The 24,289-nt window shown below is 37.2% G+C and overlaps 1 long non-coding RNA gene and 1 pseudogene across 1 annotated transcript; one reads left to right on the top strand and one right to left on the bottom strand.

Annotated features, from left to right (window-relative positions):
* Positions 1-2,498: 2,498 nt before the first annotated feature.
* On the top strand, positions 2,499-7,549 carry LOC148779458 (uncharacterized). Its single transcript, XR_016046231.1, has 3 exons — positions 2,499-2,621; positions 6,867-7,035; positions 7,335-7,549. It is a non-coding gene; the product is annotated as an uncharacterized LOC148779458 (long non-coding RNA).
* Positions 7,550-16,225: 8,676 nt separating this feature from the next.
* LOC148779459 (auxin response factor 19-like) lies at positions 16,226-21,835 on the bottom strand (annotated as a pseudogene).
* Between the last annotated feature and the right edge of the window lie 2,454 nt (positions 21,836-24,289).

The following is a 24,289-nucleotide window of genomic DNA, read 5'->3' on the forward strand; positions in this document are numbered from 1 at the left end:
TGGGTGTGTGCACTTGTGTGCGTGTGGGAGAGAGAGAGAGAGAGAGAGAGAGAGAGCGCACTCTGAAATTGAGATATTCATGTGTAATTTTATGTAGGTTTTGATATGAAATAATGTTTTATTAAACTCTATAGTGATGTGAGCAATAATAATCTTAGAAACAACATACCATACTACCTTTTCTGCAGCCATTTGGATTTGGCACCTATAATCTGAAGAGGGAATATGAATTTGCAGAAATTTAGCGGGAAATTCTTCTACAGGGAATACCCCTTATTCTAATGCACAAATGCCTACTCTTCACTATCTCTAAGGGACACCTGAATTCTTTTATTTCTTCCTCAATCACAAGTATCTTGGCTGGCTTCCTCCTTTTTCTTTTCTTTATTATAAAACAAGGTGTCCTTATTTTCTTTTTTGTGTTCTCTGGGAACTGTCAATGAAGTGTGGAATTCTGTGGTTATGCATTGATATTGGTCATAATGAACTCCAGGTCAGTTGGGTGACATCTTTGGGCAGCTTTCTAGTCTCACCACTCTGATATACTATCCCCTTTTCTTGTTTAGGATGTTATGATGATTGTGCTTTATGACTGCCACTAAGTGTCATGTTTTATTTCATCTTTCATAGTGTTGTTCTTCTTCTTCCAAATGTTGCTCAAAAGCATTACATTGAGAATGATATGGTCAAAGACTACCTTAAAATTTTATTAGAGTTTAGATCATAATACATGTAGAGCTCTCTCATATTGTGAACAGATTGTGTGTTGGGCTTTAATGAAAAGTCTTAGCAAGAGAGAAAAGGAGAAATTCATTGACATATGATTGAATTTAGGAGAAAATACTATAATTTCAGCTTTTCATGTCTATTTACAAGAGACGTTGAATCCTTCGGATATGCTGGTTATGGTCGCTGGATGGTATCTTTATGAACCGACTCTTTTGCTGATGCTAAGATATAATATTGGGAACATGGCCCTTTCTAAAAAACATATTGGGAACATGACCCTTTCAGACTTCAAAACTCAAAGAACATCCAACATCCCAAAGTTTATAAGAAGACCTTGACCACCTTACAATTAAATCCATCCAGTTAATTTTTTTTTTAAAGCAGAGACAAACATGATCCTATAGTTTGGTTTCATGGATAGAAAAGAAGAAACTCATATGAGAAATGGGCAGAAGATTGGGGAATGAATTGAAAAGTTTCTTTCTTTTTCTTTTGTCAGGTGGTTAGAGAACCAACTGTACTTGCTATAGACTTAATACATTTTTGATGAAATTTTCTCTTATAATTTGTTTTGTTTTGTTGGTCTGCCTTGAATTAGTTAACTGTTTGAAGCAGTTAAATGTTTTTTGTTATATATATATTTTTTATGTTCTTTCTTTTTGGCCGATATCTTTCATTTGATTGTCTTATTTCTCTTCATTTTCTTTATGTCTTAACTACTCAAATGATGTTAAAATCGAAAGTCTTAGCCTTTTTGAGAAATAGCTCCAAAAGAAGATATATAGATATCCAATATCACTACATTTTGGATGTAGTTGAGAAATGTGAAGTAACTGTTAGTTACTTACCCTCATCAGATATGATCGCTGATCGATTAACAAAGAATCTAGGTGTTGAACTACTGTCTAAGCACACTATCTTAATAGGACTTCAAAATGTTTAAGTCAGACAATTTTCATGAGTGAGAAATCCGCATTAGCGTGAAAATCCTCATGATAGACGACGTGCTTAATGGGACTTAAAAATGTTTAAGTCGACAGTTTTCATGAGTGAGAAATCCGCAACAGTGTGAAAATCCTTATGATTTTCATGAGTGAGAAATCTGCATTAGCGTGAGAATCCTCATGATAAACGTTTGTTATGAGAGGCATATCCGCTAAAGCGTGAGAAAACCTCATGACAAGATATTGTCTTAAAGGTCATACTCAAAAGTGGGAGTATGCATGTGACTTATTATGCTTGGCCGTCATAGTCAAGTGGGAGATGTTGACATGCATGGCTACGAGGCCTTATGTGTCTTAGCCTACACTTGTGGGAATTCCATATATCCAATGGTTATATCCATATGAACGTAACCCTTCATCCAACGGTTATATCCATATGAACGTAACCCTTCAGAAACTCGTTGGAGATCAGGGAACCTTCTTAGAGACCCGTTGGAGAAATACAACGGTTACCCCTCTTCTCTGGGAAGCCAGAGAGAGGATGTGAATAACAAGGAAAAGGAGTACATCTCTCTAAAAGGTGAAGGGATAAAAATCCGGGCTCTGCGATCACCAACCTTACGGTACCCCTTCTCTGATCTCGGTTTGATCTTATACACGCTCCATCAAATTTTGCTAACAATGTATGTATGCGTTGGAGAATGAGATCCCGTTCTGTATGATAGATGTGGTTGAAGTGATGATGAATAGATGGTTGATCTCTTTCTTTTTCTCTCACTCTCTCTCTCTCTACTCGGGTTTAGGGCTTCTCTCTAACATTCCATCAGTTGGCAGCTCAAATTCGAATTTTGCAAAAGGTTCAGGAAACGTTTAGAAGAGGAGAAGGGATATCGGTTACAAAAACCCCCCATAAGGATCGAGGTGGATTTCTTTGAGTATCTAATCTATGTGAGGAGTCTCTCTCTCTCTTCCCCCTATTTCCTTGATATATTTACTGATTGTCACACGTTTACCCCCCTCAATTTGCTAATCTACTTCTCTTCCACAATAATAGAATCCTTTCTAGATTTGTGAAGAAAACGATGTTTATCTATTTTTATTTAGTTTTCTATTGCTCTATTTACTTGATTGCCTAAGAGAATTGGACCCTGGTAGATTTGCTTTTAAGGTTGTTTTGGAGGTGCATTTTAGAGCATTCTGATGCCTAGAAGGGGTGGGAAAGAGGATGGCTTTGTTGGTCATGGTTTCTGGGATTGGATCAGGTATGAAGGTTTGAATTGCTAGCTTAAACGGGGAGGAACCTTGTTGAAGGGCTAGCAAGGTGCCGGTTGTTCACAAATTGATGGGGATGCTTCTGGACCCTATGCGATGAAAGGGTGGTAGAAAAGAGTTCATGGTTGGTTCTGGTATGGTAGCATTGAGGGAGGCATTGTGGTTTTCTGCTAATAAAGAGGATGGAGCAGGCTTATGTGTGGGATTAGAAGAGTTTGAAGATTTGGTTCGGCTAGGGCATAGGGGTGGATTTTAATTGAGTTCATAGCCGCTGGAATTTAGTAGACCAACAAGACTTAAAAAGGTGCTATGGTGGGATTTCGGGATTGAAGGACGTTGGGTTTTGGGCATTTTAGTTGGTCCTAGACAGGAGTTGAAGGGCAGTTGGGCTATGATCTTAGGGTTGGATGGGGATAGAGATGACCTATGTTTTAGTGGGGTTTGGGGTGGTTGGTGAGGATGGGGTTGATGGTGGGTATTGTGGGATTGAGATAGGAAGAAGGATGAAGAGAAATGATGTTGGTACTTGACGAAGCCTCATGTCTTGTGAAAGACTTGAGGGGGTGGGATAGCTAATGAAGGGACCTATAGCATGTGGGGGATTTACTCCTTATTTAAAGTGGGAGATGTAGACTTGGTTTGAATTAAGAATGCGGGTCTTGGTGTCAACACTAACGGATTACGAGGAATCAACACCTCATATTCGATTTCAAACTTTGATATAGACAGCCTAGGGAATGCTTCATATTGGCCTCAACATCAACAAAAGAAGACCCAATTTTTTTTTTTTGGGTAGTTCAGTGGAGATGAAGAGCCCCTACCCGTTTTTAAAATCATTAGTGGTTTTTGAATGCGTTAGGTGAGAATGAAAGCCTAGACCGTAGCTGGCACACGAGTGATGAAAGAATACCTAGTTTTGCGAAATAAAATTGACTTGCATAATCTCACTTTCCCAAACTTTATCTGTTCTAAAATTACGTAGAGTGGGAAACTAGTTCCTTTACTAAATAAAATGGCAAGACATCTTCTACATTACTTTGACTGAAACTTGGAAGTCCCTTTTAATAATGAATAGGGAAAGAAAGACTCAGACATTCCTAATTGTAGTCATTGTTTGGGAAGGCGAAAGGTGCCACCGAGGTGGGCAAGGGCACGGGTTGCCCAAGCTGATCCTTAACTGCATAGCCAGGTGTCTCATGAATGAAAAGCCCTGCATACGATACAGGGGTTTGATGTTGGATGCCAACTCCCCTCCAATTTAATTCTTCTTTTTTTCTCTTCAAAAAGGACAAGTTTGGTTCGTGCAACTTTTTGTCCGTGCAAGATATTGAACCTTTCTTGCATGTTGTAGTCATGACTCATGAACATCAAATTAAAAAGACTAGATGGATGAAACTTGTAATGTAAAATTTTGAGACTTACTCAAACTTGAATCAAATAGCGAATAATCATACAACATACTAGGCACATGACTATTAAATAACATACTAACGGACATAGGTCTCATCGGGCATGTGTGTCCCCTTCCAAGTCCAAAACAACAATAAAAAAGTAACGGCATTTTAAACTGAGTCTCATTGTCGTCATCCCCAACCTCAAACATGAACATCTACATCATCGTCATCCTCCTTTGTCACCTCTTAGTTGGCCTCCTCTGCCTTCTCTTTTATTGTCATCATGTTACCTTGTGAAGTTCTAGTGGCCTGCATTGTATTGGAAGAGGTTCCCGCAGCCTCATGAATTTCTCTCCAACTCAATCCCTTCTCAGGGTCATGTCGTCTTTTGCTCATGGATCACCCCTCACAAATTTCCTTCATGCTGCACAATAATGGGGTCACTGCCAAAATGTCCTTGATAGCTCGCCTACAATTTATCCTACATGTGTACCAAACATTTTTGTCTCTTTTACTAGAATATGTTTCTATGTTAATGTGGACTTGGTGTATAATGTGTGAATGAGTGATTTAGAAGAACTAATTCAAGTTAGCGGTGGAAGGCTTATGAGGACAGTTTGGACTTAAAAAATTATGCTCAAATGAGCAGAAGCTGGCTCCCAACCGGATGAGCTACACTTTGAGGTTCAAAATGTAAACGGTGATAAGTGCTTGTGTTGCCCACATGTGTGCTCCAGCATAGCACTAGATTACATGTCAATGGCATTTCATAAAGACAGATCCATCAGTATAGTCGTACATAAGTGTAATAGGATTATACTAGTAGGATATTAGTATAACAAGGTTGTTCTGTTATAGTATAGCTCATGTCACACTGAATAAGAAAGCACAAAGATTACTTGGAGGGACTAAAGTCCTTCGGATTATTATTATGTTTGATAATAATAATTAGACATAATTATTTAAAAAAAGGGGAAAGTATATAATGAGACCATTTACCTTTGGTACAAGGTGGTCACAATTAATCTTGGCCATTGGATGTGAAATTGGGAGGCTGCATTTTTTTCATTAACCAAACTCAAAGTTCAAAAGAAATTTTTTCGAACTTTGTGACACACCCAAGCTATCAGATTTCACATCAGATGGTTGGAAGTGATTGTGATCTCCCTATATTAAAGGTAAATGGTCTCATTGTATACAATCCCTTAAAAAAAGGGAAGACAAATATTGTTATACCTATGCCAAGTGAGTCCACCAAAAACTTGTATATATCCAACTCTAAATTAATGAGGTGTAGCTTCAGGTGTGGAGTGATTATCATGTTGGATATGTAACATATTAAATCCATAAATGATAACAATATTTGAAAATTTCTGAATAAAAAGTGTTGTTGCTCTGGAAAACAATGTTGTTGTTTGAGATAATACCCGGCTGCATGCAAGATACAATGTTGCTTTCTTATCCCAATTTTCATCTACAATCTTTCAATTTGGTCCATATTACGCTCATCATACCTCTGACCCCACATCCTCCATTCGCTTGTAGATATAACCATTGGCTAGTATCTCATCATCCACCAAGCATAACGCCTATACGAATGGTTTGAATGCTTGGAGGAAGCAAGCCACCGCATTTCCAAACTTGGGAATATCAAGCAGCCTCGCCTCTTTTGTATTTTTGGCCCACTTTGTTCTTCTCAGTTCTTCATTGTCTAAAGACATGGCCCTCAATTTGTCTTCATGGGCCAAGGGCAGGCAGCTGACATCTTTGCTGCAATCCTGTCTTTGACTATCTAGACATGTTGCTCCCGTCCTCCTCTATACCTTGGTTAAGATGCGTTGCGTGTTCCATCCGGTGCATCAATGGACTATAAAAGTATTGTCTTCACTGGTCAATTCACCCTGAAGTTCCTGATACTTCTCCCCACCCCCATGCCCTTTGGTCCACTGGAATGGCCCATTTATGGGCCTTCTTTTTCTACATTTCCTTGTAAGGGAACACACCCCACTGATGTAGCTCAAGGTCTTCCTCATGTGGATACCAATCTTTGGGGTATGGTGAGGGCCCACCTTTGAGTTGTACTTTTTGGCATTCCACTCTAGAGTTCTGTTTGGTGCATCCTTGTTACTTGTCTGTGTATAAGGTACCTTTTTTTTTTTTTTAATCAGGATTCTAGCCAGATGGGGCTCTTAATGATAAATAAACTATGGTGAGGCCCAATTTTGGGTTGCACTTTTTGGCATGCCCCTCTTAGAGTTTTGCGTAGTGCATCCTCGTTACTACCTATGTATTAGGTGCCTCTTTGTTTTTTCTTTGAGTGTATGTGTGTGTGTCAGGGTTCGAACCAAATGGGGCTCTTAATGATAAATACATGCAATTTGGGATTGGGTTCTAATTGTTTATCTCTTTATTTGTTCTAAATATTACATTTGTTGTGTTCCTTTTTATGTTTCTTTTTGTAATTGGTGTTGGAATTGCTCTTCCTCTTCTGAATCGTTTCTGTGGATTCTTTGACTTCTGACCTTAGGCTTTGAAATGGGATCCACCCTTAAGGCTACTCAAGGATCTTTTTCAGATATGTAAGTCCATGTTTGATTCTTGTTCAGATATGTAAGTCCATGTTTGATTCACTTGATGTTCGTCATTTTTCCTTGTGGAGCACCATCAAGACACTGCGTATCTCTGAGATGATCAATGTGAGTAGATGTGCTACTCTCGCTTTTTGCATGTCCAGTCCTTGTATGTAGTCTGCCAACTTTTTTTGGGTAAATAGTTGCAAATTGTTTGGATTTTTTTAAAATGCCTTTTCTTTCTTTTCTTTTGAAACTCCATTTGTACCCATGTTTTCTTATGTTTAATCTCTTTATTTTTTTGAGGTGGAAATGGTGACGATAATTCTGCATTTTTTATGTTTTGAATTACAATATAGAAGTTGGTTATTTTTGGCCATTCTCTCCACTTTGTTGGTACTTTGATTGGCTGATATTTTTTTCAGGTGGAGAAGCTTGAGAATATCTAGAAAGAAATTTTGGGAGGAGCATTTTGTTCATTAAGGCTGTAGGAATTTTCTTTATTGTACTCAATGTATTTGATTGGCTTGACATATCTATATTGGCCACTTGGACTAGAATGGTGTTGTATATACCATTGGGATTTGGATTGATGCCTATTTTATCTTCTCTCTTGATATTAGAGCATTTAAGTAAGAAATCTTCTAATTGAACCCAAGAGTTTAAAAAATCTTCAATCCGTGTCTTTTGGGTTGAGAAAATATTTGAAGGAATGCTTCACTAGAAATTTTGTGAGGGTTATTCCAAATATAGTTTTGCGACATGATTAATGAGATACTTTTTGCCTTCGTGCTATATGTGAGAAATCTTTAGAATGAGTCCAAGTTCTCTAGAAATTTGTCGAAGTCGTTATTTAGGTGAAAGTTTCTATGGAGTCTTAGCATTGTTTTTATTTTATTTTTATTTCTAGGGATTTTTTGTCTGTAAAAGCCGCGATTGTGTTCATTTTTGAAAAGTACATGTATATTCTGCCTATTTGCAATTCCTTTTAAAAAATAATTCACCGTATTTGCTTGTATTTATTTATTTATTTTAATTTTTTTTAGTTGAAAAAATTGGGCTAGTACCCCCAAATTCACTCTAGGTACTTGGGCTCAACAACATCCGAGTCTTGGAAGCCCATTTGGTGGGGAGTACTAAATACTTCCCCGAGTTATTGTAATACTCAGGCGAGTTGTTAGAATCTTGGCAAAGTTTTTGACATCCTTGCTGAATTTGTTAAGACTCATCATGTATAACCGTTGTTTCAGACATAAGAGAGTTGATCCCCCAATTTTCAATGCTTCTTGTCAATCAACGCATGTTTTATTTGAAATTTAGGGTCTAGGGTTGTTTTTGCATTTTATCTGGATGAAATATTAGTTGAGAAAGGAACAATTCGTCCGCTTTGTGCGATTGTGATTTTCGAAGTAGATTTTGGTCCAAGTTCAAAAACTTGAAATCTTTTTACAACCCTTCCTCTTGGTTGGATTTTGTTATGTAAGCCTATATTAGCTTGTGATCTAACCACATGCTTATTATGCACTAAAAACACTCGAGAATCTCAACTTTACGAGATTTTTAAGTCAAATATTGTTTGCCAAAAATTATGAGAGCTTGAGTCAAGTGAATCTGAACAAATTTGTCTTTGGGGTTTCAATTTGTGGTATTTGAGGATGCTTTGACAAAGATTTGGGGTATTGATTCGTGCTGAGAGCAAAGGTCGGAGGATATGCTTCATTGGTTTGGGTGACATTTGTTTTTTCAAATCATCATCATCATCACTTAAGCTCTATCTCAATTACTTAGAGTAGGCTACGTAAATCCGTTTTGATCATTTTGTTCTATCAAGGGTCATACTTTCAGTAAGATCAAGTGTCATGTATCTTTTCTTACGACTTCTACCTTTGTTCTTTTGGACTTTCCCTTTGCCCATTTAGAGCTTTACTTGAATGAAATCACACCCTCCTAAATAATGTTGTATTTGGTCCATGCTACACATGGCCAGTTCATTTAAGTCTACTTTCTTATTGTTTATTGAAGCCACAACTAAGTTTTTTCAAATATACTCATTTCATCATTCTGCATTCTAACTTTTCTCGTCTTGCCACTCATCGATCGCAACATCCTCATCTTAGTTACACTCTTCCTATGCATTTGTTGTTTCTTGACCACTACTTTCCATCTGTTAAAGCATAGTTGATAGCTGGTTGGTTATCACATCGAACTTCACTTTAGTTTTATTAGTATGCGGCGATCACAAGAAACTCCATATGCAAATCTCTACTTTGCCAACCCAACTCTAGTACTTTGTACGACAACTTCCTCAATCTCTCTTTCTCTTGGATTATTGACCCAAGATATCAAAACAATATATTTTAGGTGTTTCGTGGCCATAACCTCAACTATTTTCTTGTTTCTACTCTTATTATTATTAAATTCACATTCCTTTTGTTCTTAGTCCCCCTAATTTTATAAACCTTAGATTCTAGAGCAACCCTCCAAAGTTGTAACGTAGCGTTGATGTTGCTTTTAGTCTCATCAATCAAAACTACATGATCTGTGAACATCATACACCATGGTATCTCGTCTTGTAGGTGTGTGGTTAACTCGTCCATGGATATGGGCTCAACATCGACCCTTGCAAAGTTATTTCTCTCCAATAATTGTCGTCACACATGTCAATATAACCTCCAGACACTTCTTTTTTTTCCAACATCCACTAAATTAAATTTCTAGACATCCTATCGTATGCTTTCTCTAAATCGATAAAGACCATGTGAAGGTATTTTGTTTTTGTAGATAAATTTATTTGAATGATAGTTTGGGACTAATATCTCTTGGTCTAGTAGTATATAGTTAGTTCCGTATTTTTGTTGCTTTATCTCGAACAAATGACTAAGAGTTAATGTTTTTTTATTTTGTTTTCTATAGAGAGACTTTTAACTTTTTTTAGTGATAATGTGTTATGCTATTATTTTGTTGTGTTTTTTTTTTTTTATTTCATGATGCTGATTATAGATCGTATGTGGTTTTTTATGAATCTAGCACGCTTTGAATTTTTTGAAAGTAGTATTTCCTGTCCAAAATTTAGCAAGGAAACTCTTTTTTATATATTTTGATGCATTAAAGGATGTTTCTGTAGATGTATGAACTTAATGCTGGTAATTTTTTCATTTTGAATTGATATTTCCAAAGTTCTTTTAAACTTAATTTTGCTACTGATTTTTGGATAGCAGATATTTCAGAGGATCCTTTCCTCGAAATCCATGGTGATTATGTCCCTCTACGTCGTCCTATTGGTTGTACTGTGTAGAGTGATGCTTTTTCTTTTTCTTTTTGGAATGACTCTGATAATTGGGCCTGTGACTGTGATATTGTCACTAGTGTATATCGCTCTTGTATAGTCTTTAATGTTTGGGAACATGGAAATCAATGGGACAAATTTGGATTTGCACCAGAAAATTAGAAAATATAATACTGTTTATTTTTACATTAGATTATAAGATACTTGTTTGGGCGTATATGTCAATAGCATCAAATTTTTATCATTTTTAAAAATTTCATATTGTTATGATTTTACTAGTTTTTATTTTTCTGATGCAGTTTTTTGGTATGTTTGTAAGGTTTTATATGAACTTGCTCCTAGAAACTGATAGCCAAGATAATGATGCCCCCTTGCAGCACAATAGCTATTGATGCTATTCGAGTTTGCATTCTTTCCTAACTTGATTTAAATGGCGTGGTTCTTCGCTGGGAACTGCAAAATGAAGTCTACTTGGAGCCAACTCCTTGTTACTACTACGAACATTATACTTTGTTGATGCTTTTGTAAGTTGTTATATGAACTTGTCCCAAAAATCATGTGTAAATTTCATGCAATTGGTTAGTTTATAGCTTATTCTCAAAGGCCAAATGAAGTGGCTTAAGCCAAATGAAGTGGCTTTGCTCTTCGACTTGCATAGGCTGCTCCTTGGTAATTTGAGGCAGACCAAGAAGATGGCCCAATCTTTTAATACCCATCCTTTATGAATTCTACATTGAGCTGCTGACCATATTGGTTGCCAAAGAAAATAATGCTTTTGAAACACACCTCTTCATCTTTTATGATGTCACCACACATGATGCATGGGCTAGAAAAGAGAGAAAAAAAATGAAATAAAAAGGAAATCTTCAAGGAAATATTTTTTTGCAAGAGATAAAGTTGATTAGAAATTGGATTTAAATGATGGTTGTGAAACTTTAGAAAATAATGAATGTATGTGTGAAATATCGCTCCCTAAAAATCTGTCAATTGTTTTTTAAGCAAGTAATTTGTCAATATTTTGAATAGACCATGTAGAACAATTGCAGTAGGACGAGTTTGACAGATAACGGCAACTCAAAATGATTTGATACTTAAGAGAGTACCATATATATCCCCCAATAAACATATGGGAATGAATTCTACATATCCTTCACAGGCCAATAACTTACTAAGGAGTACCCTTTTAATATGAAATTTTGTAAGATGCCTCTGATTTCCCAATTAAACGAATTATTATTATTGTTATATATATATTTTTTGAGTTTAACCGTCAATCAAATAGTGGTCCAATCACACCACATAGGTTTTGGGGCGGGATTGTGAGTGGGGATTGTCGTGTGATGAAAGCTCCCAATTTGAAAATTACCAATATAGTAAATCTTAAAAAATATCTGAAAAATAAGATAAATAATTGCTAAAAGATTTTGATACATGAGTTCTCTTTGGAATTTGTTCTAGAATGAATATATTCCTTCTCTAATGAATATATTCCTTCTCTAACTTCGGTAATTTGTGGCATGGTGATGTTTAATTTGCTGTATGGTGATGGTTTAGACCAGTCTCCCTCGCTGGATTGTATTCCTACCTTATCTTCTTCTAGTGATTCAATCTTAAAAAAAAATTCGATCCTTCTCAAGAAGCAAACTTCCACAAACATGCGGACGCTATTGTGACCACCATTCTGACAATTCTTCTCCACTGGCCCTATGGATCACATTGTCCCCAATCCTAGTCCGCAAAATCTTAGTTAGATGAAACAGGTTATGGTGGTTTATAAGCATTTTAAGCCCAATATGACATGTGGAGGGTTTGATGCACGTAAGGGTACACCATGTGTCACCAACTTTGGCCCCAAGTCCAACCCCAACTGGAGGCCCCATGTAACCTGTCTAATCACCTTGTCGACTCAAACCTTTAATGCAATTCTTAATTGCACACCCTCGTGCTGGCCAATCATAATATTCCAACTGTCAAGGAGCCTCTTTCCCTAACCTAGCCATGCATCATGGTTGTAAACTTGACACCACAACAAACTTTTAGGGCAGATACTTCTTCAATCACCTCTGTTATCCATACATAGAATTCCACCTATTTTTTGTTCCCTAAGGAGCTCAAGGTCACCCATTGCTGCCAGCTCCTTTGCCATCCCCTTTATCCTCTTCCTCTCCTAGAGACACATCAACCTAGAGCCTGAAGTGTCAAGGATGAAAGTTGTAACATGGTAGTTGTATTTAAGACCTCGATTTTTGAGGAGTTTGCCTCCTTTCACCATCTTGTCCCATCAACACCATTTCAAACATCTACAGGCTTCAAAGTCAACACGGATAAATCAAAGGTGATGGGGGGGGGGGGGGCACTCACAAGCACTGAAATTAGAGCGCTTATTCCAAATTGGGAATACAAAGTGGAGCAATTTCCCACTACCTACCTTGGTCTACCCTTGGGATTGGAAAAACCCAAAAAGAGACAGTGGTCTCAAGTGATAGACAAAGTCGACAGGCGTCTGGTAGGATGGAAAGGGAGAGACCTTTCTCTAGCTGGCCGCACCACGTTGATTAAAGCAACCTTTCTCTGGTTGGCCACACCACATTGATTAAAGCAACCTTAGCAAATGCTCCGTTCTACCTCATGTCTCTCTTCCACATCCCAGCCTTGGTGGCCAACCGCCCTGACCAGCTTATGAGGAATTTCCTCTGGTCAGGACAGGTCGAGAGAACCAAATGTCACTTCATCTCTTGGGACAAGGTCTGCTTACCCAAACTTCAGGGAGGGCTAGGGTGTAGGACCCTAAGAAAACACAACCTGGCCCTACTAGGGAAATGGTGGCGGCTCTTAACCACTCAGACTAATTCCCTTTGGCTTCAGGTCCTACGCAACAAATACAAGATTTCGGAAGAAATTTGGATGCCTGAGAGGAGGCCTCCAAGTAGGGCTTCAGAGGCGTGGAAGTCTTTTGTCTCCTCACTCTCACTGTTCAAAAAATTCATCTAGTTTCTTCTAAGAGAAGGAACAAGAGTGAGCTTCTGGTCAGATCTCTGGCTAGGACACACTCCCCTAAGGGACCTCTTTCCCTTCCCATACTCTCCTGCCTCTAACAAAGGTTCTACCATCGCAGATGAAATGGTCCTGTCAGGGGACCGAAGAGTCTGGAACCCCACTTTCAGAAGAAACCTCACAGACGAGGAGACCAGCCACTTCCTTTCACTTTTGGCTACTTTGCATTCCATCTTCATAGCTCCATAAGGGAGGGACTCTTTAGTATGGACTCTTGTCCCCTCAGGTACCTTCTTGGTGGCTTCGTTTTACAAAAGACTGATCCAACCCCCCACCTTCCCACTTAATCCTACCTCTGTCCTATCTAAGGTCTAATCTACTATTGTCCCTCCCAATGTACAAACCTTCAACTGGATTGCCTGCTCTCAACAGGCCCAGCTTCAAAAGAAAGGGATTCCAATCCCCAACAAATGCGCCATGTGTTTGAGCGAGGAGGAATCGAATCCACACCTCTTTATCCACTTTAACCTCGCTGATAACCTTTGGAGCCAACTGTTACAACTGTTTGGCCTCCAATGGGTCACCCCACCAACGGTCAAGGTTCTAATCTCCTCGTACCACGTGTATCAATGGCTGAAGGCCGGACGAACCATGTGGAAGGTTGCCACTGAAGCCACAATATGGGTCATCTGGTTAGAAAGGAATGTCAGGATCTTCCAAGGCCACAAACTCGAAGTCTTGGCACTTTTCCACAAGGTTACTTCCCTAGTAACATTATGGGCCTCCAACCACAGGGTCTTTTTGGAAATTTCAGCAAACAATTTTCTCAGTTAATGAAAAAACATCCTCTATCACCAACCACAGAAGGTTCAAAGACCCAACAACTGGCTGCCACCTTCAGAGGGTGCCTTCAAGCTTAATTTCGATGGTTGCTCTCTGAGGAACCCTGGCCCTACAGGAGCCGGTGGTGTCTTTAGAGACCATCATCTCAATATTCTATTCACCAATTTCAAGCACTTAGGCCATGAAGGCTCTCAGTATGCTAAAGCCATGGCCCTACTCTTGGGTCTTAAAAGCTTCAACCGTTCTTGGGGACCATACCAGTTAGTAGAAGGAGACGCTCAAAATATCATTTCTTGGGTAGCAAGGATGTCACCACCACCATGGTACCTATCTTCGAGTTTTGATGAGATTGCTTACATTTGCAAAGATATGATCATCTCATGGAAATATATCTGAAGGACGTCCAACGAGTTCGCCGATCTTCTGGCGAAAGACATACACCATTAGTTAAACCTCCTGATAATTATAATTTCTCTGATATCATGAAACGAATTAGTCAGCATGAAGCCACCCAAAAGGAACCTACTATTGCTGACCTTAAAGCTGAAGTTAATACAGTAAAAGTAGAATTATCCCAATTAAAAACAAGGATTCAAATCCTTGAACTTCATGATAATACTTCCGAACTCAATACTGAAGAAGACATAGTAGAATTCAATCATTTACTCAAATCTATCAAATACAGCCGATGGAAGTAGGCTATTTATCAAATACAAATTGTCCAATGCCAAAATTTATACAGAAGGACATTGTTTTCCTACCCCATTTATAATGGTCAAAGGACTCAGTCAAGCTGTAATCCTTGGCGTACCCTTTCTTACTTTGCTATATCCAATCATAATTTCTCATACAGGTATTGAAACAAATACTCATGGTACTCCTATTAGATTTGAATTTCTTAATAAACCAAAAATTAAAGAAATTAATACTGTTAAACAGAATATGAAATACAAAGAAAATTTCTTAGGATCTTTACAACTTGAAATCAAACATAAACTTATCAGTGAAAATCTCCAAACTCATGAGATAATACAAAAAATAAACAACTCAAAAATTTTATTGAAAAAGAAATATGCAATGAATTACCAAATGCTTTTTGGCATAAAAAACAACATATTGTTGGATTACCATATGAACCAAGATTTAGTGAAACAAAGATACCAACAAAAGCTAGACCAATTCAAATGAATATAGAATTATTACAAACATGTCAACTGGAAATAAACGATTTACTCCAAAAGAAACTTATACGACCTAGTTCATCTCCTTGGAGTTGTTCTGCTTTTTATGTAAATAAAAATGCTGAGCAGGAACGAGGAGTTCCCCGGTTAGTCATTAATTATAAACCGCTTAATAAAGTCTTAAAATGGATTAGATATCTCATTCCAAATAAAAAGGACCTACTTGATAGATTATTACACGCTGTAATCTTCTCCAAATTCGACTTGAAATCTGGTTTTTGGCAAATCCAAATAAAAGAAGAAGATAAATATAAAACAGCCTTCAATGTCCCTTTTGGACAATATGAATGGAACGTTATGCCTTTCGGTCTTAAAAACGCTCCATCTGAATTTCAAAAAATAATGAATGATATCTTTAGTCCCTTTTATAAATTCATGATCGTTTATATTGATGATGTTTTAGTATTTTCTGAATCACTAGAACAACATTTCAAACATCTTCATACTTTTATTCATACAGTAAAACCAGCTGGGTTAGTTGTTTCTGCTAAAAAGGTAAATTTGTTCCAAACAAAAATAAGATTCCTGGGACATAATATCAATCAAGGAACAATCATTCCAATTGATAGATCCTCCTGGTCCATCTCCTTTTTTGCTTTGGACCATAGAGGGCACACCGGTGTCTAGTTACACCTTAGTACATTTCTTGTAATCTAGCAAATCTATAAGCCCAATATTTGTAACGTCGTTGTATACCTATTGTAATCGGGCAGGTCTAGAAGCCCAATTTTTTGTATAGGGTCTTCTGACTTACTTTTGGACTGAGAGACCTGTCTAGTGGGTCCGAATCGGTACTCCAACACTTCACAGCAATACGAAAGTTAACTTTACCGAAAAAAAAAAACCATTGGAAAGCGTGGCTCTTGGTGGTCAGGTGTCACCCTCCTATGACCCCATTCCATCCACTAAAGAACCATTATTTACTCCTTCCACATCCTTGGCCTCTTGTCCTCTAGGACTGCACATCCCTTTCCACACACTTAAGGCTCTCGATATCCATAGGATTCTCACCCATGTTTATCGGAGCTCTTTCCTCTAGGAGCACATCATCTTGTAGTGAAGAGTGCTGGAGCTCCAAACTAATTGTTCCTATTCGATTCACAATTCCCTTTCTTTAACAGAGGTTTTTGCTTTATCTGTGATGATCTAAACTACATTTTATTGATGACTGAAACTATATTTTCTTCCCTAATCTCTTCCATTATTTTATCAAACCGTTTAAACAAAAGCTTTACGGTCCTCTTTTTGTGGAAGAGATACACGCTTTGATTGCAAGGCAATTCCTCTTGAGCAATAACGAAGAAATTCGCAATTTGCAAAAACCGAATGTTTGAAGGCTAAGAATATAAGACTATTTGAAAGAAAATGGATGAAGCATTGCATGAAAAGAAGTAACATCCAACCTGAAGGTTACGCCAAGGTGAACCTTTCCATCTTATGGGATCCAGATCACTGTTGTTTGTAGTTGTTCCATATACCTAGGCACCCCTGAGTCTTCTATCTCGATCATCGTCCTGAACCTCATCGCAAGGATACTTGGGAACCATATATTGCTTTGTTGTACTTGGATAAAGGAATAACAAATTTTGAGAGACTTGCCCTGGGATCCATTAAGTTAAAGACTGCAGTAGGCAAGCAACTCAAGCGTAAAATTTAATGGGAAAGTACATTAGTCATTAATTCATCATCGTCAGTTGAATGAACATGGTGATGGACAGAGAAGGACCCACAACAACAAGATATCACCTCCCCAATGGTGGTCCCACTCTCTCTCCACCACTTCAATTGGTAGTTATCGCTCCCCATCACTTTGATGGGAAATGGTGTTCCAATGGACTGTGGTTTTCCCGTAATTCGTTCAGATTATTTAATGTTCCCATGCTTAATTAGCAGTTTGAAATGACCATATGAGATTTGAGGTCTTGAAATGTACCTTGGATTGTAAAATATAGAGAACGGACTATTGTTTGCAGTGGCATGGGCAGCAGCAACAAAAATTCCAATAAGCATGCTATTACTAGAGAAGACTGAGGATGACAAAGTAAACAACTGCCTATTGACACTCCTTATTACTCCCAAGCAAAGTTGGGATTTCTCATCTCTAAAATACAAGGAAGGAGGAGGAGAGTACAAAAAAGTTTTTCAGTAGTGTAAAACAAATTTCTAATGGGGGAATTTTAACCTTACACTTAGGGTCTAATTTTTAGCCACTCTTTTAGTAGGCACACCCATCTATGAATTTCAGACCCATACACATACAACTCTTCTCACACATAAACAGTCTAAATTGCTCATATGGGTTTAGCTGCTAAATAAGTAGGTTAAAACTTGCCCCTTGATTAATTAACCCAATTGATCTCATTTTTCGTACCATATAAATATGACAGAATCACCAGCAAAGAGTCTATTTGCACTGACTAGCACACTCCAACCAGTTGTAAGCAGATGTCTTTTTGGTTGACCTGTAAGCACACTTTCAAGCATAATTACAAAGGAACTTCCAAACCCATAATTTGGTCCAAGCCCTAAGACACAAAATAACACATGCATCAGCTGCTATGCTCTATAATCTCCCTTACGAATTAAGAATTCAAGATGCTTGCGTTATTCTACCATTGTTTCTAATGCAAACTTGACAGTCAAAACTACAAGTCAACATCTCTGTATGCAGACATGTTCCACAACTTTACTTTCTAATGTGAATGGAGACATAAAAAGATAGTAACTTAATAAGTTGTCGCTAGAATCCAAGAAAGAATAATGAAAAAAGAAACATTACAAAAGTGCTTTGCATGGGCTATTAAGTGCAGAAAGAAGAAATGACAGAGTAGTTATATAACTTCTCTCTCTAGAAAGAAGAAACGACAAAGTAGTTGTATAACTTCCCTCTCTCTCTCTCTCTCACTCTCACATACACACAAATAGTGATTAGATAATCTTTCAACATACATTAGACAGCATGAACAATATGATATACATCCCCACTAAAAAAGCTTGTTCTGATTTCAATTGAAAGGCAAAAAGCAACATTATGAATTCCTAGAATGGATAAATATGAGTATTACAATGATATACTTGAAATTCACCTTTCGAAATGCTGAAAATAGGCACCTAATTGAAAAAGGATACACCACAGATACCCAAATCGATTCGAAAACTGAATTGATTTAGGAATCAGAAGCAAGGAATAGCCAGTGACTGGAAGATTCCTATTTTTAGGAATCGAGATTTGACCAAAATAGAATCGAGATCCCTACATAGAAGACAAAAATAGAATCGAGATCCCTACATAGATGGAATCGAGATTCTTAGCTCTTTGGGATCGAGTTTCCAACCAAGTTGGAATCAACCAACATGGAATCAAGATTCCTTCATTTACGGAATAGAAATCCCTTCATTTATGGAATCAAAATTCCGATGTCTTTGGAATTGAGAGGGACCAGAGAGAGAAACAATACATGTCTTAATGTGATTCATTGATCAACATACCATACATACATTATTTCTAACATCTTGGAGTTGCAATCTTTCCATTGGAATCAATACAATGCATACTTAGAGAGTTAAGTAGAGAACGTTTACCAACACTTTGGTTTCTATTGCTCATTTCATACCAAACCTTCTAGCTTGATATTGTAGGTCTAGCTCGAGTAGTTTGACGCTTTGAAAACTTCTAAACTTCATTTCTTAGAAGAAAAAAAAACAAAAAAATATTCGACAGAAAAAAACAAAAAAATATTGAGTGGTAGATTTTTGGAGTTGAGAATCAATAAATTTTGAGTGGTAGAATTTTGGAGTTGACAATCAATAAATATTAGACACAAGATTCTATAAGTATCAGAGTCGAGATTTCTAAAATTAGAAATCGAGATTCCAAACTTTACCAAAATGGGTTATGTGAAGATTCTAGTAAGAATTGCTGAATCGAGGTTCCAAATCAAAATTGCAACGTTTTGTGAGAGATTCGGATAATTATGGACTATACTATATCTAAAAGTAAAACAATCCTTTGGATCTATTTTCTTATTTGTTAGAACTAAAGAGTGAAATCAAGATTTGATAAAGTCAGCACTCAGCATCCTTGGATTAATTAAATTAGAACCTTGATTCCGATAACGAGTTTATTAAATACTAGAACATGATTAGAGGGTGGGCACAACAAATATGAAAATAATTAACCAAGACATACTGCGATAGATATGCCAAAATTTCCACACTTATCATGCAAGTCTCTCGCTACTATCTCTTGAGCTGAAGTTTGCATTGAGAAATCCTAACAAATTGCGAAGTCATGGAACTATTAGGCATTAACACATCTTTTTTATTCCATACAACAACAATTAATCTGGATAAATATAAATAAATAAAAATACACATACTAGTGGTGGGAAAATCTTTTCAGCCGCACGACGGGGAACAAAAACACCCGCCATGTGTGCTGGTATCACTTGCCGTCAGTGTTTTGCAAAAAAAATTCAATCGGCTGTTTGCTTTGTTTGAAGCCAAAATCAGACGCTAATAACATATCCTTATCATTCTAAAGAAGATAAAAGACACCAATTTAGTAGTTCACGGATACCCATATGCTATACTACTTGCACATTAAAAATGTGTGTAGTCATAAAAGGTAAATGACATGATGTGATTGAAGGGGTGATGCTCTTTTTCACCCCACTTACATTATTAACAGGCTGAAGAGTCATCTGGGCATAAACTTCATCTGCAAAGATGATCATGACAATGAATATCACCCAGAAAATAAGGAAATATTAAGAACTAAAAATAAAACTTTGAGGTTTTACTGGAAGAGGCATGCATGTAGTGCCACATTGTGAAGCAAGCAGACCAATTCCGAAGTAAGATTGAGATAGCTGGGTATTTTTCCATCCATCCCCTTTTGCATCGATGCAGTAAGCTGAGAGATAAAAAAACATCCAAAGCTTGTCAAGAATCAATCAACATTAGTGGAGTGATCCCCTCACAAATTGAATAAAGAAAATCTTAAGTGTTGCAAACATGTATGGTCACTGTGAATTAATTTAATTGCAACTTGATTATCACAAAATGTTTGGATCGATTCGTCGACTATTTGCAGCTTTAAGTTATCTATGAAACTCCTTATCTAGATGGCAAAAGTACAAGCAGTGCTACATGCAATGTATTCTGCTTCCTGTGTATACCTAGCTACACACCCTTGTTTTTTGCTAGACCAAGAAACAACTGTCCCTCTAACGAGAAAATATGTCCTAAGATGGACTTACTATCACCCTTATCCCTAGCAAAATATGCATTTGAATGTCCTATAACTCCAAGCTTATCTACTTGAAAGTAAAATTTTAGATGCTTTGTTCCCTTAATGTACCTTAAAATTATTTTCACTGCTTTCTAATGAGCTATGCCTGGATTACTTTTATATCTACTAACAAGTCCTACGGCATAACTCAAATCTGACCTTGTACATCTTACTGTATATAGTAAGCTACCAATATCTTACGCATAGGGAACATTAAGCTTTTCTTGTTATTCTACTACACAAACCTTCCTAAACGACTTTACTCCCTTTTCAACAGGAATATACAATGGCTTACTATTTTCCATTTTAAATCTTTTGGGAATAGAGTCAATATATCTTTCTTGGCTCAAGCACAACTTTTTTTTTTTTTTCTAGTTATTTTATGCCTAGGACATAAGATGCTTCTCCCATATCCTTCATCTCGAACCAAGAAGAAAGCCATGAATTAGTCTTATCAATCATTTCTAAATCATTTCCAATAACTAGGATATCATCTACATCTAATGTGAGTATTGTAAATTTACTCCCACTCTTCAAGACATACACACAATGGTTCAATCTATTTACTTCATATCTTATTTGTAAGATGACATCATGAAATGTTAAGTACCATTGTCTTGAAGATTGTTTTAAACCATATAAAGACTTATTTAATTTTTATACTTTATTTTCTTGGCTTTTAATTATGAAGCCCTCAGGTTGCTTCATGTAGATGATTTCCTTTAGTTCCAGAAATGCAGTCCTTACATTCATTTGGTAAAGTTCAACGTTATAGCTTTGGTTCGACGAATTAAGCTTTCAGAAGAGTTTATAAGATGGCAAGAGTCTCGAGGTTAGATGGAGGGAGCGTACGAGCAAGATTAATCTTTTATACATCCTTGTAGAAACAGTAGGGTCATCACTGGAATGAGAAACTGTCTCCCCAAATTTCAAACTTTCACGGCCTTTACTAGGAAGGTGGTCTCTTGTGCTTGACTTTAGGGACTAGTATTGCATTACCCATCTCTCTAAAACCTTTACTGAGGTCTCTTTGGGTGATGAGTTGAGGTGTTCCTCACCAACATTCCAGTAGCTTGTCAATTGGGCACTTGTGAGTGTGTCGCAAAAGGAATGTTGTTTCATAGGGGACCCAATTTCTTTGTCAGAACCTCGAGCCTTGGAACTGTCTTCTTGCACAAGAACCACATCAATCACCAAAGGATCCATGGCACTCTTATGCCATGCATTAAGAATCTCTGAACCTGTAGGATATTCCCCTATAGCTAACATGAATCACTTATCTTTCTTTCTAACACGGGATACAAATGATGATGATAACCCACATTGTTCCCTCCTATGGGTCTTTGAACATAGGAAAGGTACCCTTGGACTCTATTATGACATGCAAGCTCTTCAAGAAAATTCAGAAATGATCTACTCGGTCCTAGCTGATTCAAAATGGGAAGAACTTGGCGAAGCTATAATTTGATACAAAATGATAGCTTTTTCAGGGGAGGTAAACAAATCCAATAGTCAAACATATGCTATATTTCTCATGACCAATAGTCAAACAGATGCTATATTTCTCATGGATTCAATGTAAGAATACTACTCATTCATGGATCGTTAATTACATTTCACTAGTCCTATTTTGAATGTAACTACAACATTATTATGATCATTTTGGCCCCTGAAATATTCCAATCCTCAATTGAATTATACCGATCATATGGAATTGTCGTTGGTTCCTTCCATGCCATTTCAAGAAAAGTTAACCACGATTTTTCTTAGCCACACATTAATCTCCAAAATTTCTACGCTATCAAACCTTCCTAGAGAGCCCATAAGCCTTTTTTTTACTACAGATTATCAGGCAATAAATCAAATAAATCAATAACAAGACAAACAAACACATGTATTTTGCTTGCCTTTTTCAATCAATAGGGTTACAAAACTCTAGAGAGAGCAAATAGACGCTACACGTCGATGGCAACCACGCGAAGAAAACCCAATACAAGTTTCCACTTCTCTCTCCACTCTATCTCTACCTTTTTGTCATCATCCCTATGCGCTGCAAACATGCTCTTTCTCTCTCCTATTGTCCTGGTTTTGAAGTCCTCTCCTACATGATTTTGCCAGGAAGCAGGATCAAAAGAGTGATGTGTGTGCGTGACAAGGCATGAATGGTGGTAAGGCTCGTGTTCTTGGGGGCTATGAACAGACAAGATAGAGGGGCACGTTGCCAAGGGGCATGTTGTCAAGGGGTATGTTGCCAAGGGGCACGCCCAAATAATCTCTATGAAGCGAAGGGGCACTTGATAGGGATGCATCTCTCAAGCCAAGGGGCACGTGATAGGTAAAACTTGGGGGACGTAACAACCAGAAATGAACCCTTTCTCTCTCTCTCTCGCTCATGTAATTCCCTTCAATTTTAGGGAATGGGGCTAATTTGCTCATAAAAAAATGGGATAAAGGTGATTTGAAATTGATCAATACACATGCATACTTATCCTTTAATTAATTAACATTGTGAGCCAAGATAAGATATCAACATGCATACTTGTCCTTTAATTAATTAACACTGTGAATTAAGATAACAAGTTAAGATATCAGCAGGTGATATTTTGAAGCACGATTAATACACAAAATTTGGGCATAGATCATAACAAACAAATCACAACTCTATCGTTAAAAAATAATTCAGAGTAAAATTAGGGAAGATGGAACCTGGTTGCTCTGATACCATTGTTAGCAAAAGTTGATGGAGCATGTATAAGATCAAACCCAAGATCAGAGAAGGGGTGTCGTGAGGCTGGTGATCGCAGAGCCCGAATTTTTATCCTTTCACCTTTTAGAGAGATTTACCGAACTCCCTTTCACTACCATACCAATTAAAGGAGCACTAATTTTTTTTTCATATTGAGCCCAAGTATACTCTCTCTTTCAACTTTTTTCGTTGCTTGAGTTGTGGATATTTTTCCAAATAACTTTGTAGGAGGCTGTTATTACATCTGGGATACAGTCTCCATAGCAAAGCCTGATTTTTATGCACATGCTCCTTTTACTATTTTTCAATAGTCAAAGTGTATATATATATATATATATATATATATATATATATATATATATATATTTCTTCGCTTTCTCTCTCTTGTCATGTAAGTAATTTTTTCTCAAACATCTAATTACATCAAAACTAGGGGGAGCAAAAGATTTTAAATTTGTTTTGGATACAAAACTCATTTCCTCATTAATTATAATCAAAGTATGTGTATTGGGTTTTATTTTTTGGATACAGGACTATGTTTCTGGGCTTTAAAAATTACATGAGTGTAGCTATTTACTTCTACTCAACCTTTAGGATCAACACAAAGCAAGACGAGAGAGAGTTCTATCTAAGTGGGGTGTGCCCCCTAATTTTCCATAAGAGAGAGAGAGGTTTCTTTCCTAATTGGGGCGTGCCCCCTATTTTGGCATTCTAGAGAGAGAAGAGAGATTTAAGCGTAGAGATTTATGACATGGATCCTCTATTTATAGTGCAAAAATAGGATTAGGGTTTTTTAGGTTTTTTCATGGCTTGCCTTTTCTTGTGAGATTGAACATGCACAATTGATCTTATATGACTTGTGGGGTGAGAGATTTGAGCCCTCAATTTCATAAATAGGTCATCAACATCATATCGAAAGTGCTAGAACATTTATCCCCCATTCCCTAAATCATTTCTCCTACCAATAGATATTAAAA

The sequence above is a fragment of the Amborella trichopoda genome, chromosome 12, assembly GCF_054954075.1.
Source record: "Amborella trichopoda isolate Santa Cruz 75 chromosome 12, AtrichopodaSantaCruz75HAP2 v2.0, whole genome shotgun sequence".
Classification (NCBI taxonomy): domain Eukaryota; kingdom Viridiplantae; phylum Streptophyta; class Magnoliopsida; order Amborellales; family Amborellaceae; genus Amborella; species Amborella trichopoda.